We start from the raw sequence: 16,619 nt of genomic DNA, 5'->3' as shown, positions 1-16,619 counted from the left end.
TTTTACAGATGAGGAAACTGAAGCAAGCATGGTTGAGTGACTTGCCCAGGGTCACACAACTTGTAAGTCTCTGAAGCCAATTTTCAACTCAGGAAGATGAGTCTTCCTGAATCCAGGTCTGGAACTCTATCCATTGTGCCACCTAGCTGCCCTGTGCCATGCTCACACTGAAAATTTAACAATTGGTTCTTTCAAGCCTATGTGAGCTGGCTTCAATACATAGCTACTTCTCTGTATCCCACACAGCATCTGCCACAGAGATGTTCCATAACACAGGAGGTGTTCCATAAACCCTATTGATTGATTAGATGTGAGACACTACTACAACCCATGTCTCCTCAGCTACATCACTACACTCAATCCAATAATTCCCTTTCAAACCTCCAAAGGGTCTTTCAGCAATTCATTTATCCGCTCATTCACACAATCAAAAATGTTCATTTAATTCTATGTATTTCTTTAGTACGGGCAGCATGGCTTATTGGCTAGAGATCTAGCTTTAGCATCATGGTCATGAAGGTAGGTTTAAATCTCAACTCTGAAAATTATTGTGTGGCCCTAGGAAAGTCACTTAACTTCTATGTGTTTTAGGTGCTGCTAGTTTTTCTAAGTCATAGCCTGGTTGATGGAAGGGATTCTCTCATAGATAGTTTCTTCCAAAATCTCAAATGTTTCAAGTATTTCAAGTACAAAAGTATGTTCATACACATGTTTTAACATATATATATATATATATATATATATATATATATATATATATATACATATACATATATATATATATATATATGAACACACACTTTGAGTAAATCAGTCCCCCACAGGCTTCAGTTTCCCATATAGTATTTCCTCCCAGAATAATGGAATACCAGGGAATAGAAAGGAAATACTCTGATTCACAGACTCATCTATCTGTCCCCCTACACACCCCATGCCACCCCAGTAAACAGTAAGTGTTGATAGTGTTGAATATCCATGGGAGACGCAAGTGACCAGATTCATAGTTCTCTTTGCTGATGAAACTTTGGGATTCAGTTTATTAGGCAGAATTAATGGCCTTTCAAACACAGTGACAGAAGCAAAAATACCCTGATTACAATTTTAGGCATGGCTTTAGCAGCACCAGGCCTCAGGATCACACTTCTGAGTTAATATCACACAGGAAAATTTTTGCAAACGGGCTCCGGGAAACAAAAATCTTTAGGAAAATAAGATAGATACAATGGCTTCCCATTTCCCTTTAAATCGGATAAACTCTTCCTCACCTTCCCCCAACCCGTAAAAAACACTAATAAATAAAGAGAGGCTCATTCTTAGCAAAAGTCTAGGGTCCATAAACAGACCCAATTCTTCCACATCATAGTGTAGCGGCAAGCACCCCAAGCGTCCTCAGGGTTTGCTGCCCATACAGGTTCTTGGATCTGCTTTGTTAAAGGAAAGCAACTCAAAATGGGTTAACAGGCTTACTTTAATCAGTCAGACATATATCGTTTACCTTGTTCAGGAGAAAAGGTCAGCACCCTGAACCTCAAAGTATACAGGCATAATCATCAAGACAGAAACATCAAGTAGACAGATTTCCAAACTGTCCAACCATTACATCCATACCCAGTCAACATCTGGGTTTCCACATTCTGGGTTTTTCAAAGCCGGGGGACTCTCAACAACGGCTTCCCAGAATTCAGATCAAATTACAGAACACTTCTCAAAGTGAGTCCCAAAACAAAGCTACACATCAGGGCTTATATAGCCTTCTCCTGGCTCAGAGAATGTAACAACCTTTTGGACCCACTGGCCAATCAAAAAGTGTCTACTGAAAAACAAGCCTCCCCCACCCCCAGGCTTCAGGTGCACATTAGCCTAGGGGCAGGGAAGATCTTTAAAATTTACATTCTTATTACACATAGGAGCACTGCTTTCTGTTGAAGGAAACATCATCACAAGTTTCATTTTTCCTCTTCACTAGGAAAGGCCTCTCATTTAGGGAGTACAGGGAGTGGGGGGAGAACTGGGGACAGACAAATTGCAGGGAAGTAAGAATCCACAGGGCCCAGCACTGTGACAACCTCGCTTTCTGAAACCAAAAAGAGCCCACTCAGGCATGAGTCAGATGTAACAGTACCAATCCTCATGGGACTCAGAGGCAGGAAATGAGGGGAAGGGAACCAAACAGAGTATACACCACTGGTTAAAGAAGGTTCCAGTATTTCCACTGGAACTTATGCTCACCCAACTTTTCTTGTATGTTTTCAGGGTGTTTTTTTTATTTTATTTTGGGTTTGAAGGGTTTTTTTTGCATCAACTGGAAACCATACTACAGAACAACCCAGTTTTGACAGTCACTGAGATTAACTGATAGATTTCTTTAAAATATATATTTATATGTATACATATATATCACAGTTAAACCAAAAAAAAAAAAGGTTTTTAAAGAAGATATATGGCTTTCTAAAGGAACATTCAGACAAATCTAGAAAGGAAACCACAACATGCAACAGAGTTCGCCCTACTGAGGCAGCTCTGATGCCATCTAAATCAACCCCGGTAAAGTTGTCTTTTCTCAAAAGTATCCAGAAACAAGAGCAGACTGAGGTTAGAATCATACCTCATGGTGGAGAACACTGTGGCAGCCAGCCCCCAAGGCTAGATCTGGCTCCAACATGGGCCATGTTGGCTGGTAGGTGATGGGAGAAGGTAAGGAATTCTCTTTTTCCTATGAACCACCCCAAGCCTAAGGGTCGCCAGTCCTGAGATTTGGGCTAGTCTGTGAGAATGTGATGGCTCAGCCTAACCATATTCCTGGTTTACTAGGACCCCAACCTATGAGGTTGTGGAGATTGCTGGCTCAAGAGGCACACTGGTAAGAAACCATTGTGAGCTGTCCATTCAGGACCATGGCTGCATTGCCTCCCAACTTCATTCCTACAACAATCCCAGTTGCATTGGTTGTTTTCTCACACTCTTACCCTGTGAAATTATTGGCATCACACCAAACTTAGGGCGGCCAAAGGTCAAAGATTAACACAAACCTAGACACCTGTTTCAAGATAACTCCTTCAGAGCACTCCTGCCCCTCAGCAAACAATCTAGAAACCTATCTCTGGAGGTAGAATAGGCCAAGTGTGAGCCCCCCCCCCCAAAAAAAAAAACCTTCTCAAACTTGAGTTGCTAAAAATTAGTCTCCCTGCATTTAATATCACAGGCCTACCCCAATCCACTTCAATATCACTAACATTAATGACAAATCTTTCTTTGTTTCACCAATCTCATTCCTCATTAGGTATTGGTAGGAGTACCAGACCAGGAAACAGATAATCTATTTTCTTGGGTTTCAGACCCAAGAACATGAACTTGAACATTTGACCTCTTTGTGCCTCAGTTTCCCCCTCTTTAAAACGAGGATGATAATCCCTGCCCTTCATATATCACAAGGACATCATGAGGATCAAATGAATGCCAGAAAGAGGATAAAGTGCTATCACAGATACAAAATATTGTTACTGTTATTATTATTATCTGCCTTGGGTATCAACTTTGCTAACATGGACTCTATGTGCACTCTTTCCCATGAGCAAAACACATTCATCCATCCAGTAAATGAGCCTCTTCCCTCTGACACCAAGTGCATGGCCCATAGTCTTGACAGAGCAACTAATAATGTAAGGAGTCTGCTGGGGTACCAGCATGGTATAGTGGAGAGTATTGGACTATGCAGGAGAACACAGGGGGATTATAGTTCTGGTACCTCATCCTTAAAATGAAGAAGCTATCCTTTACCTTTAAGGTTCCTTCCAGATTTTATAACCTATGATCCTGGGAATCTGCTTATAAAATGAGAATAATGCACGTACTTTCTACCTCACTGATTATTGTAAAGATCAGATGAGATACCGGAAATGAAAAATGTAAAAGGCTACAAACACAAATATAAGGGATTGCTATTAATCAGCACTCCTCAGGTAAAAGGACCAGCCTCAGAAGCCAGCCTGGCTTCTACGTGTTTCTTCCCCTTCAAACCCAGCACAACTTTGGGACCAGAATTGGGAGCAGAGGTGGAGAAAGAGGAGGAGGGAAGATGCCCTGGTGCCAGCATGTTGTCAGTCCAAAATCTTCCCTGAAAGAAGTGTGAGTAGATAAAATGAGAATACATTCGCTCCCTCTTGGCAAAGTGCCCACTCAAAATCTTCTCCCTTCTAAGGGCTGATTCTCAGGAGTAGAGTGCAAGTTAAAATTAACTTATATATTATATATTATATTCCTGAGAGCAGGAATCCTTCCTTGGCAAATCAACCAATATCATGTATAAATGAATTTCATGTATAAATGAAATTTGCCCTCTAAACACAAATTTTTTTCTTTATTTTGACCATTTTGAAATTTCCTTAAAATGGACTACTATATCTTTATCTTCTTAAACAGAAGAAAAAGGACACAATTTAATCTTGTCTTGCTAACTCACTGGTCATTTTGCTACCCTATAATTTAGTGAGAGGCTCTTTTCAGTTACAGTACATGGACTTTGTGAGAGAGGCCATTTCCTTACTTATTTATGGATTCTCATAGGTATTACCTATAATTTTGAATTGCCAGATTGTATTTTCCTTATTTTACTAAAACTCTAATACATTCTACAGCAAAAGTTGTCTATCGAGATATGGATGCTACAAAATCTAGTGCAGAACTTTGAAATACCAGACCCAGCCAAATACTTCCTGTAGCACCCTCTCCCTTACCACTCGTGCAAGGATCCACTCCCTGAGGGAGAGAAACCTGGGAACAGTACAAGATGGGGCAGAGGTAGGAACCTAGTTCTCATAGTGGCTTATTTCTATGCTAGTTTATGAGGAAGGAACACATGGAAAGGGAAAAGGATTTTACCTTGTGAAGTCCAGTGTCCCAATTCTGTTTAATTTCTTGATTCCAACCTTTGTGCTATTCAACCTACAGAATGGCAGAGCATTGGAACTGGGAGTCAAGAGGCCTGAGCTATAGTCCCAGCTCTCCTATTGACTCACATTCTTTTCCTTGTACATACCCCACAATTCAGACAGACCAGTTGCCTCATTGCCCCAGGATATCATGCTTACTCCTGTCTTTGGGCATTTATTCATGCTGTTTCCCCCGTGTAAAATATCCCCCCCTTCTACTTCTCCTTGTGCTAAATGAAGTCCTCCATCCTCGGTGAAGTCTCCCCTGACCATGCATGCACTAAGCTCTCAATAAATATTTTTTCAACAAATGTCTACCTTGGCCCAGGGCTTTCCTACCTCTGAGCTCCCAAGCTTCATGTGTCCCAATTATTTGCACCCATCATACATGACATTGCACTATTTTCTTTTTCTGATGTGTGTAGGTATGTCTTGTCTCTTGCCTTAGACCATAGGCTCCATGAGAGCAGTAAATTGTTATATGTCCTCTGCATCTCTGCATCCTTACAGCATCTATAGCAATGTCTTACATTTAGTAGGCATCAAATAAATATTTGTTGATTGGCAAATGTGACTTACTTTATGAATCCTTGGACACTTCACTCAGCTAGCCTATACTTCAGTTTTCTGCGTGTAAAAGTGAGGAGAATAATACCTTTCCCCTACCTGTAAAGGGCTGTAGTGAGCATCACATAATTTATTATGTTTATTTTGGAGTTGAGAAGCATAAAGCACTAAATAGATGTAAAATATTATGATAATGATGATGACAATGACAACTGTATGAGGAAAGCAGTGATTTGGGCATAAGAATATAGGACAAAAGTTATCAGCTCTACCCCGTTACTCCAGTATTGCTAAGTAAAGCTCCAGAGAAATCTATAAGGCCTGGTGCTAGCTGCCAGGGATATGCTGGGAGTTGAAAGGAGTTTACCCTAATCCCAAAAGCAAGTAAACCTGGGGAGGTTTCTGCTGAAGAAAGGGGAGAAGTAGTAAAAAAGACTGGCTTGACCAGAGGGATTCTTGCTGTGCTGGCTCAGTTTTGGCTGGGTGTTTGACTTACAAAAGAGCTGAAATAGCCCTGAGGCTATGGGCTGGTTCACCCCAAACTGTAAAAACTCACACACAGAAGCCAATGAGAAGCTACTATTTAGGAAAGAAGCAACAGGAAACTCAACAAGAAAAGCAGCCTAGCAAATTATGTCAGTGGCTCTGTGAGGAAACTGCGTGGTAGCCTCTAAGGAAGAGAGGAGGTTGGCCAGGATGTAACCCTAAGTACATGACTTGTTCAATCTATCAGTTTTCCCTCTCACCAGCTGGTACGAGAACTTGTGGGAGAGTGTGACCTTGTGTGGACTAATGATGATTTTAGGTCTACATTCCTTGGCCTATATTCATATAGTTGTTTTGCCTATACTATAGAAGTATGTTGTTCTGATTCCAAAAAAGTAACCTTGGTTATTTAGGTGCTTTGACAGCAGAACAAAAGCTACAACTGGCTCTTTCCAACCTAAAAAGGACTTGAATACAGAGCTGGCAACAGATTTTATGTCTATTCCTTGAAAACTAACTTGGCTAAATTTGCAGGGGTCAGTGATATAAAGGTTATCTTTTGGCCCCTCATGGACTCACAAAGACTGTCATGGAAGGGTATGGAATGCATGGAAGGGTACTGATTTACACTGGGGGAGGGAGCATCCACACAGGTCTTTTGAAACTTTGAAGTAATGAAATGTTACTTGTTCTTCATTGGGCTTAAAGTTGGCCTTTGAGTAACTTGTCCTGATTTCCTTGTCTTAAAGCTTAAAGATTTAGAAAACAAATGTCCTGTAGTCATTTGAGAAGCCTTCAATGTAATGCTAGCTCAGTGATTTCAGGGAATACAATCCAGACACAAAGAAGCAAAGGAATTTCTTCCTTAAACTCCAGACATGATATATAGCTATACATCATGGAGCACCTCAGCTGCCAAAGAATCAGAATTCCAAAAGCTGCTTAAATGGCAATGGGAAGTTGTATTTGTAGGTAAAAGTAGGCTGCAACATATCTCCAACAACACATAATAAAGAGGACACCAGACTTGGAACTAAGATCTAGGTTCAAGTCTTGCCTCAGATTTACTAGCTGTGTGACCCTGGGTAAATCACCTAACCTCTCTGTACCTTGGTTCTTCACTTATTAAAAATGAATGGGTTGAAATTAATGTGTTTCTAGGGTTCCTTCTGTCTCTATCAAGGACATGTTTGGCTGAAAAAGCAGGTAAGTTAGACATGTGAGGAGGACAAAGGATTACTGATGGGCAGTTTAACTGCCGCATTGTACTGAGACTCATGAAATAAAAAGAGTCCTAGAGGAAAGCATCCTAAGCATTGGGTAGATCCTCTCTCAATAATCTGGAGGAGGACAGGGACAAGCACTGGGAGGATAAGAAGGCATAGAATGTTTGCAAACTGCATTAGTGGAGGCAGTATCCACATCAGTGCAGGTTTCTAAGTATAGTGGAAGGGAATTAGCAGTGATTCAGAGACCCTGGAAATCACAATGGCCTGGCTAGCATCATGGAAATTTGCTGTGGGGAAGGCTAACTGTCCTAACTGTAGGGCTCCTGACAGATCCACAAACCCAGATGAGAATCCCAGAGAGGTTGTCAGAAGGTAGAAAGTGCACAGGTATCTGTAGAGAGAAAAGACGGGGGAAACTGAGGGTTCCCAATACCCTTCCAAGACCTTGAGCTATATATAATATATATATATATAATATAATAATTTCATGTAAATTATTCACCCAGGGCTTCCAGTTTAGGAATTAAGTACCACCTCCCCATGACTTACCTCCATTCAGTCAGCTAGAATGAACCCAGTGAAGTGACTCAGTATTTCCCTCATATTCTATTTCTCTCCCAATATGAAGACCTTTTTGCTATACAGGTATAAGCATGCAGAGCATAAGAATGCCACCATTTACCCACAGAACAATTTAAGGAGCTAGGGGCTAGCTAGGAATAGATGAGCTATTCACTGGTGAGAGAAAGAATCCTTTGTTTTACTAACTATTAGGTAGGGAATAGGAAGTGTCCATTTAAACACCAAATGACTCACCTGGTACACTTAAAATAGTATTTGGTGGACCAAAAAAATAAATTTACATACCACTTGTCAGAAAAATACCTAGCCTCCAAAGAAAAGTAGAATAGCCTCACTAAAATAAGACTCAGCACTCAAGATACTTCACTAGCACCAGGCAGGCTCTCAAGCCCTCAGCCTCAGGTGTGCCTTCTGAATCCTCTCTCCTTGCATTTACCCTTTAGAGTATTGGAAGCTCATTAACAAGTTGCTAATAGCTCTTTCCATAGGGTAACAAATCCCCCACATGGACTAAGTTCAAGATACACACAGGGAACAGGCATTGTCTGAATGGAAAGAGAATCCTTAGAGGATGAAGAAATTGGGGGTGTGTTATTATGGAAAGACCACTGAATTTAGAAGGTGATGCCAAGATTTGAATCCTGGTTCTGTTGCCCATTAGCTCTGTGACCTCTCCAAACCTCAGTTCTACTACCTATAAAATGAAGGGATTGAATTATTTGTTATTCTTTCTAGCTCTAAATCCTATGGTCCTATAATTATCCAGATGAAGAAAAAGATGAGCCAGCCTCCCATACCCCATGGGGAATGGAAATCCTTAGGTAGCCCAGAAGATAGGAGTCTTCTTTCATATAAGAACATTATTCAAGCTCTTGGGGGGATGGAAATATCTCTCCAAATCCATGGGGATTGCACCTAGCATAAGGTAGAACAAGGCTGTTTTAACAACCAGAAAGCTTCAGAAAGAGGAATAACCAAAAAATAACATGATAAAATGAATACAATTAGTTACCTGAGCTAGGAAATAAGTGAATATTCACACAGTTCAAAATACCTCTGCCATCTTTCATCTGGCCAACTTGGAAAGAAGTTGGGAGGAAGTCCAAGAGGGCTTGGTTACAGAAAGCCAGTGGGTTCTGAGGGTCTGGAAGGGTGACCCTGGCAAAAGCTGGGAAGCCGAAATTTGACTTCTAGCTCCACTGCCACCTACCTACTACCTATATGACCTACTGTGTCACCATGCTACTGTGTGACAACTCATTTCCCCTTCTTTAAGTCTCAGTTTCCCCACATCTAAAAAATGAAAGAAATTATCTCCAAGGACACTTTATTCTCTGACATTCTATGCTCTGTGGCCACCCATGATCTGAGGCAGATTTAAGGGGGTTACGATTATTGGCAGCCATCAAGGGCCCAGAACAGTGGCACAGCTGGGTTTAATGCCAGCCCACAAACAAAGAAGGCAATAAATGAAGGAGCCAAGGTATCCCCAGAGGGTAGAATCAGCTTTGGCTTGCTGGAGGATTTGCCAGGGTAGATAGGGAGAAGAGGAACAGGGGCAGAGCAGTCTTCCCTTTTAGGCAGTTCCAGCACCGTGGCCTTCAATGCCTTGGGTTCTCTATAGGCTTCCATGCTCTGGATACCCTTGAGTTTGTTTTGTTTGTTTTCCCCTTAGCTACTTGAATATCATGATATTGAAAAGTCTCAAATCTTGTCTAGATTGAGCTAAGGGGGCAGGGTCTGCTCTCCCTTCCACAAGGAGAATAACAAGATGATCAGGGTTCATCTGGAAGCCAAGTATGGCAGAAAAGACAGTGGCAGGGTGGCCCCAGTTAGATCCAGGGGTACCTGGTATACTAGAGAAAAAGGAAAAACCTCCAACTATTGTTGCACACTAGAATCTATTTCAGAAGGCTGTTCCTCTCCTGACTGGGATTATTTTCTAATATAATCCTAGTAGGTATGGGCCTGAAAGCTGCCCAGTCTCAGTTGCAGCATGGAGGCCATCTCTTGAGGTATAGGCTTTGTTATGTCAAATTGTACGTTCTTCCTCTAACATGCTACAAGCCTGTGGACAAGGGGCAACCTTAAAAGGGGGGAGAAATTGGGGCAGCTAGGTGGCGCAGTGAGTAAGAGAGCCGGCCCCGGAGTCAGGAAGACCCGGGATTGGTTCCGGCCTCAGATACTTAACATCCACACAAAAAAGAACTGGCCGTGTAACCTTGGACAAGTTACTTAACCCCAACTGCTTTAAAAAAAATGGTGGGGGAGTCCCAAAAAGGCAGCCTGAAGAATGTGGAAGGGGGAAATGGCCTCAATGACATTGGTGATGGGAGCTAGTAGGCGATGATAACTATAGATAAGTATATGAGCCTCAAATCTTTTATAGCTTCAGCTGGCAGAGTCCCATCCATCTCCCCCTTTCCACTACATTCCTCTGGCACTACCCATCCTGGTGAATTGTGGGGTCCCCTAAAGCATGGGCCCAGGATGATGATCAACATCCTAGGAATGGCTCAGCCTACTCTATCCCTAGACTCCTTAACCTACTTCACCTCCCTGTGAATTACCAAGAATGTATACTATCTAATGCATGGATGCAACTAGGGACTTAGATCTGAACCCAAAGCAGCTGTGAGAAACTTAAGAGATGTCTCCAGGGACAAAACCCTCCAAGATGAGAAAAAGAATACAATTACTAAGAGTAATCTAGTTGTGCCTCTGGTTGAGGAGATTGCTATCTCCTCCACCTCCTACAGAGACTGACTCCCCCAACCCCAGCCCTACAGTGACATCCCACTTGGGTCCTACAATGATCTCCTAGCCCCAGCCAGAATTCTAAGGGAACCACAAGCATTAGCAGCTACTAATCAAATAGGCCTTCACGATTCATTTTATCAGAGAGTGTAAACTCCTCAAGGGCAAGCTTTTCTATTTTTATTCTATTTTTTATTTTTCTACATTTTCTTTTTGGATCCCCAGTGCCTGGTACAGTACCTAGCACAGAGCAGGTGAATAACAAATATAGGTTATTTAGCAAGAAGACAGACCAAAGGTTTAGCGTGTGACACTAAGGAAGTCCACGTTTTAGGTTTTACCCCTGTGTATATCAATCAGTCAGTCAATAAACATTTATTAAGTACTGACTATGTGCCATGTATAGCTCTGGATCAGAGATTTTCTGGAGAAACTCTATTCTGTGGTACAGATTGCTAGGGGATATACCTCTAGCCAGGAAAGGAACAACTCTCATAGATAGATCCCAGCTACCATATCCTGATAGCTAAAGAATGGTATGTGCAATTCTTGGTTAAGCTCTTTCCTACCTCCATTATCAAGCATGGTAAAAAGAGAATCTGGTTCCTATCTGCCTGCCATCACACCATTTGGGTTAAGGAAGATGCGTGCCCTCAAATGCTCAGTACCCTCATTTGTCTTTAAAGCAAAGTTGCCATCATATAAAGTGTGTTATGTTTCATCCCATGCCCTGACCTTGACCCTAATCAACTCAATGACAGATACCATAAGCAACTCAAAGTTAGCCTCATTCTGTACCAATCATACCCATTACAAAATGTCAGAATTGAGGAAGCCACTTTACCTCAGTTTCCCCATCTGTCAAATGTGGACAATAATACCTGCTGTATCTAACTCACAATATTGTTTCAGTAACTAACTAAGACAATGAACAGAGAACTATATCCCTAGACAGATATGGCCTCAGGCAAATCATATTTATGGATTCTCTCTTCTCCCAATATTTATATACAAGTGAAATCAAGTTACAGCGGCCATCAAGGGCACTGTTGAAGAGAAAATGGAGTCACAAAAGGAAGCCATGCAGCCTCATGGAGGAGTGGGGATGGGCATTTAGCCCCAGACCACCCTGGTGCTGAATGGGGAAGTGTTCATAGGTGGGTGGGATGATTAGGAGCCTCTAGTCTTTTAAAGCACCAGATGGCATGGTTGGCCAAGCCTTTTTCCCCTACGAGGTGCCTCCCTGAAACCCTGTCCAGCCACCTGGTCCCTGTAGCCATGTGGGACCCTAAAAGCACAGACCCCAGGGCCATCACCCCAATTCTTTGTATTCTAGGGGCAGCCCTGAAGTAATGTGAAAGCACTTTGAAACAGCAGAAATACCTGTACAAATACAAGGCCTTATCTTTTCTTATTCTGCACCCAGAGAGCAGGTATAGTATCTGGGGTCTCATGAAAGAAGGAGCAGCCCCCTCTGCAGAATATAGGGTAAGAGGATTTCAAGGACAGCCAGGATAGAGGGGAGATCTCTGAAAATCCTTCTCCAGGACACAGGGTTTAAACTTGGCCAGAAAGGACATGTGTGAAGAAGAACACATGGACCCAGGACTGAGCCACCAGTGGTGATGAAAGGACCAGAGGCTTCACTACGGAAAGCAGCCAGAGCTGGATTCTAATCTAGAGTCTACCACTTACCAACTACCCCTCTTTGGACCTCAAGTTGATTCTTCTATCTAATGAGAGGACCAGACTAAACAAGCTTTAAGGTCCCTTCCAGCTCTGACATTTTACAAGTCTGTGATGGGATATCTAAGTTCTAAGGCAAATGACAAGGGGTCTATTCCACATACAGCAACCCCAAAGTGGGACAGGGAAGAGGGAGGAATGATACAAGTCATAGGCAGGAGACAAACATTGTGTTTACATACCAGCACATAACCACAGTTAACTTTTATCAGGCTCCATATCCATGGCTCAAACCCTCTGAGTCTGATCCCTGAAGATTATCAATCTGAAAGAGTAGGGAATCAGTCTTTAGAATTTCTTCCTTGTCCTTTAGTGAGACCCAAAAGAAGTGTTAATAATGCTGGTGTCTAACAGACAAAACTAACCCCTCCCACCAAGCCAGCCCATGTTAGGTCAGGCTCTTTAGGGTCTGGAGGCATTAAATTGTTCACTTTAGAGCTGTTAGTTGACACTCCAAGGCATCCAAATATATCTAATAAATATCCCCTGGCTGAAATGGAGCTGAGAACAAGAAGGCAGATGAGAAAATGAGCTGCTATGCTCTTAATGAGTTTGTAACACTGGCCTTGGAAATCTTAGTTTAGTTGGCTAATCTGGCTTATTTCCTTTCTCACATTTCAAACCCAAAGTTAAGCTTGTAGGCACTGAGAAGAAAATAAAGTTTGTTTAGTCCTAGGGAAAAAAAACAACAAAAACAAACAAAATTACCCATTTAGACAAAGAGCCTGTCTAACAGGTAAGCCCTGAACCAGATCCTACTATGGCAAAAGTGTGAAGTTAGTCTGGCTGGGTGACCTTGAGCAAGGTCACCTTCTCTAGGCCTCAATTTCTGCCTCACAAAAAGAGACAGTTGGACAGGACAGTCTCCAAAGTCCAATTGAGCTATGATATTCTATGGCTCTATGATCAATATCGAAAAATCACTAAAAGCCCATCACAAAATTCAGAAAAGGAAACCACTGAAAGAAATCCCACAGGTGCTTATAGTCCTTCCTCCTGCTCTGCTCCCCTTTAGTGATTTTCTGAAGCTGTGAAATAGCCATAACAGCTTGTGCTCACTCAATGTCTAAAATTTAGCGGCAATATGCTTATTCCAGGGCTCCCCTCCTTGCTCAGGCAATGGACAAGCTGGAAGCTTTCTCCCAGGGTCTTACCCATTGGGCACATAGGTGGGTTGAGGATAAAGAGGGGTAACACTTATCAACAGGGGTGATTTTACCCCACTTCCCCATTTTCTTCCCCACCCACCCCAGAGTGCAGGAGGTATGAAGCCCTGGCAGATATTTGGAAATGTTATTGTTCTTGGATATAGGAACAAGTGCTATATGCTAATTAAAGTCTCCGTGGCTGATAAAAGATTCTTGAAGGTTCAAAAGGATCCTAAGTGTAACATTATACTCAGGTGTAGCATTATACATACTCTCCATTATTCTCAATAGAGAGAATACTGACTGGAGTTAAAGGATTTTATTTCAGACTCCACCTCTGAAACTTACCTGTGTGGACTTGGACAAGTCACTTGCCTCCTCTACGTCAGGTTGGTATCTCACTGGATGAACTCTAAGGTCCCTTCTAGATCTAAACTCGGGCCAAGGCTCAGACTAACTTCTCTGTTATGATGCTGGGGTTCACAGTAACAACATCAGTCTTTGCCCCAACGTCCCCAGTGTACTTCTCTGAGATCGGGGGTAGATTACACCTGCAGAGAACATGACAGAGTAAAGTAAGATGAAGTAAATGAGTCCCTTTACCAGCTCTGTGCACAGCTACTGGGGACCATCACAGGTCATCTTGGTCTTTGCCCCTGGATTCCTGTGACTCTGGAGGAGAGAGTGAGGCTGATGATTTTGCACAGCCCTGCCTCACTTAAATCCAATTCACGAGTGAGTCAAGATATCACCCATTATGCAATGTCATTGATCCTCTTTAAAAAATGAAGGACAAACAACAACTACTGGAAGGGGAAAGATGGGGTGGGAGTAGGAGGAGGAAGGGAAATAATAATTTCTTGCCCGACTTTACTATTTTGCAATTTCTTAGACCTCACCCTGCCCCAGGAAGCTAATAATTGGAAAAACTCACCATCCTGCACCAGCCCTGGGACTCCACCTCATCACCACCCTCTGATTGGAAGGTAGAGCCAGGAACACCAAAGCCTCTATTTAGGGAGGGAGCTCAGCTAAGCTCAGATATCTCCCCCTCTCTCACCTGGTTGCACTTTGGGACTCCTCTGCCTTCTCTATAACTCTTGATTCCTTTCCTTTTCATCCTACCTTCCCCTTCCTCCACCTTTTCTGCTTCTTTTTGTGGGTTGTCTTCACCAGCTAGATTGTAAGTTCCTTGAGGACAGATACTGTCTTTCTTTTTTATATTGGTCTCTCCAGTGCCTGACACATTGTAGAAGAATATAATAGCTGACGGTACGTAGCATTTTAGCAGTCACTATATCTGTACAGTCATGCCCACGTTGACAGCAACCACTTTCTCCTGAGAGGCAGCAAGACATACTAGGTAGAACGATGGGCTTATAACCACCACTACCAAAATCCATACACTTATAAGCTGTGTGACCATGGGCAGATCACATAATCTCTCTGAGTCCCGTTTTCCTTATTTCCTTATTTGTAAGATGAGGAGAATAACATCTGCTCTGTGCACTTTACCAGGTTATGAGACCCGAATGATATAAAGCATGTAAAGTGCCTTGTAAACCTCAAGGTTGGGGCGGCTAGGTGGCACAGTGAACAGAGCACCAGACTTGGAGTCAGGAGGACTTGAGTTCAAATCCAGCCTGAGACAACACAAAAAACTAGCTGTGTGATCTTGGTCAAGTCACTTAACCCCAATTGCCCTGCCTTCCCACCTCCAAAAAGTAAAAAACAAAAACAAAAAATCATCCTTGTGTAAGTCCCTAATAAATTAATCAGTCAATCCACAAACATTAATTATACACCTACTCTAAACCACTCTCCAGCTATAACAAATGATTATTACATCTTGCTGCTACTACCAATGATCTTATTTCACTGGATTCTCAAGTAGGATCTCTGGTTAACAGTTAGAGAAGCTGAGACCTGGAGAAGAGTACCCAAGGTCACACAATGAAACACTGACAAACCTGGGACCTGAATCTACATCTTCTGAATCAACATCTAGTTGGCCTAGATGGCTTCTGAGGTCCCTTTCAGTTCTACAGCTAATGATTCCATGAGCTAGTCCATTCCTTTGTGTCCAGAAAGCAACCTTTCCTTTATGGATTTCTTTGGGCACTTTGTGAGAGGCCTCTGCTTTGCACTTATGTTGTGGTCCCTCATGTCCTAGCTATTTCTGTGCTTGTCTTTCCCTCTCCCGACCAGCTCATAGGCTTATATTATATTATATTATATTATAAACTTCTTGAAAACTGGTCCTATGTCCTAACAATCTGTTTTATCCCTGGTGCCTAGCACCAGCCTCCCACAAAATAGATGCTTAATTTTTTTTTTCAATTAAATGGAATACTTCAAGAAGGTGTGTTTCTCTTCTAAAGAAAGTCTCCCAAGAAGAGGATTTTACTTGTTCTTAATCCAGTGTATACTTACAGGCTTTGTGTATGCCATTATTTTAAAGGAATCGTTCTTTTTTTTATTTTTGAGACTGGGTCTCCCTATGGAAGTATAGTGGTCATTCATTGAACCCCCTGGTGATTGACACTTCTGACCTGGACCAGTTTATGCTTCCTTAGGCAGTCTGGTCCCCTACTCTGGCACTTTCAGAGGTTTACTATTAGTGTTGGACAGTGCAGACACCCAGATTGGCTTTAGCCCTACCATATCTCAGAACTCCCAAACTTAGGTGATCCACCAGCCTCAGTCTCCCCAGTAGCAGGAACTCCAGGCATGTGCCAGCACATCCAGCCTTAAACAAATCATCTTTAGCCACTCGAGCCCAATGATGAGAGATGCTGTAGCAGTGGAATTGACAAAAGTTGGCAGCTGACTAAGTGACGACAAGAAAATGCTTTCTGCTCTTGTAGCCCTAAGAGACATTATTAGGGGCTCGATTTGAACTTGAATATTCCTGACTCCAGGCCCGGTACTCTATCCACCACCACCTAGGAAGATTAGGTCAAATAACAGCTTGTTCATTTTGGCTTTTTAAACCATGAAGGAAGCAAACCATATAGGAAGGAAAAGAGTATGAAAAAAGACTAGAAAAAAGAGTCAGCTGGATCCAGATCATGAAAGGCCTTAAATGTCAAATGAAACTGTCATAGAAAAGCAAATTTCAGCTCAATGTTTAAGGAAACTTCTTAATAATGAAAGCTACCCAAAAGTGGAATGGA

The 16,619-nt window shown here is 42.2% G+C and overlaps 1 pseudogene; it reads left to right on the top strand.

The window, feature by feature from the left end:
- The first annotated feature begins 507 nt into the window (after nucleotides 1-507).
- LOC138153133 (farnesyl pyrophosphate synthase pseudogene) overlaps nucleotides 508-16,619 on the top strand; it is a 26,885-nt pseudogene continuing 10,773 nt past the window's right edge.

The sequence above is a fragment of the Petaurus breviceps genome, unplaced genomic scaffold (genome assembly GCF_028583685.1).
Source record: "Petaurus breviceps papuanus isolate PSGF00001 unplaced genomic scaffold, PetGlider_PUasm1.0 151, whole genome shotgun sequence".
NCBI lineage: Eukaryota > Metazoa > Chordata > Mammalia > Diprotodontia > Petauridae > Petaurus > Petaurus breviceps.
Note: the sequence above shows the minus strand (reverse complement) of the source record. Positions and strands in the feature narration are given on the sequence as shown.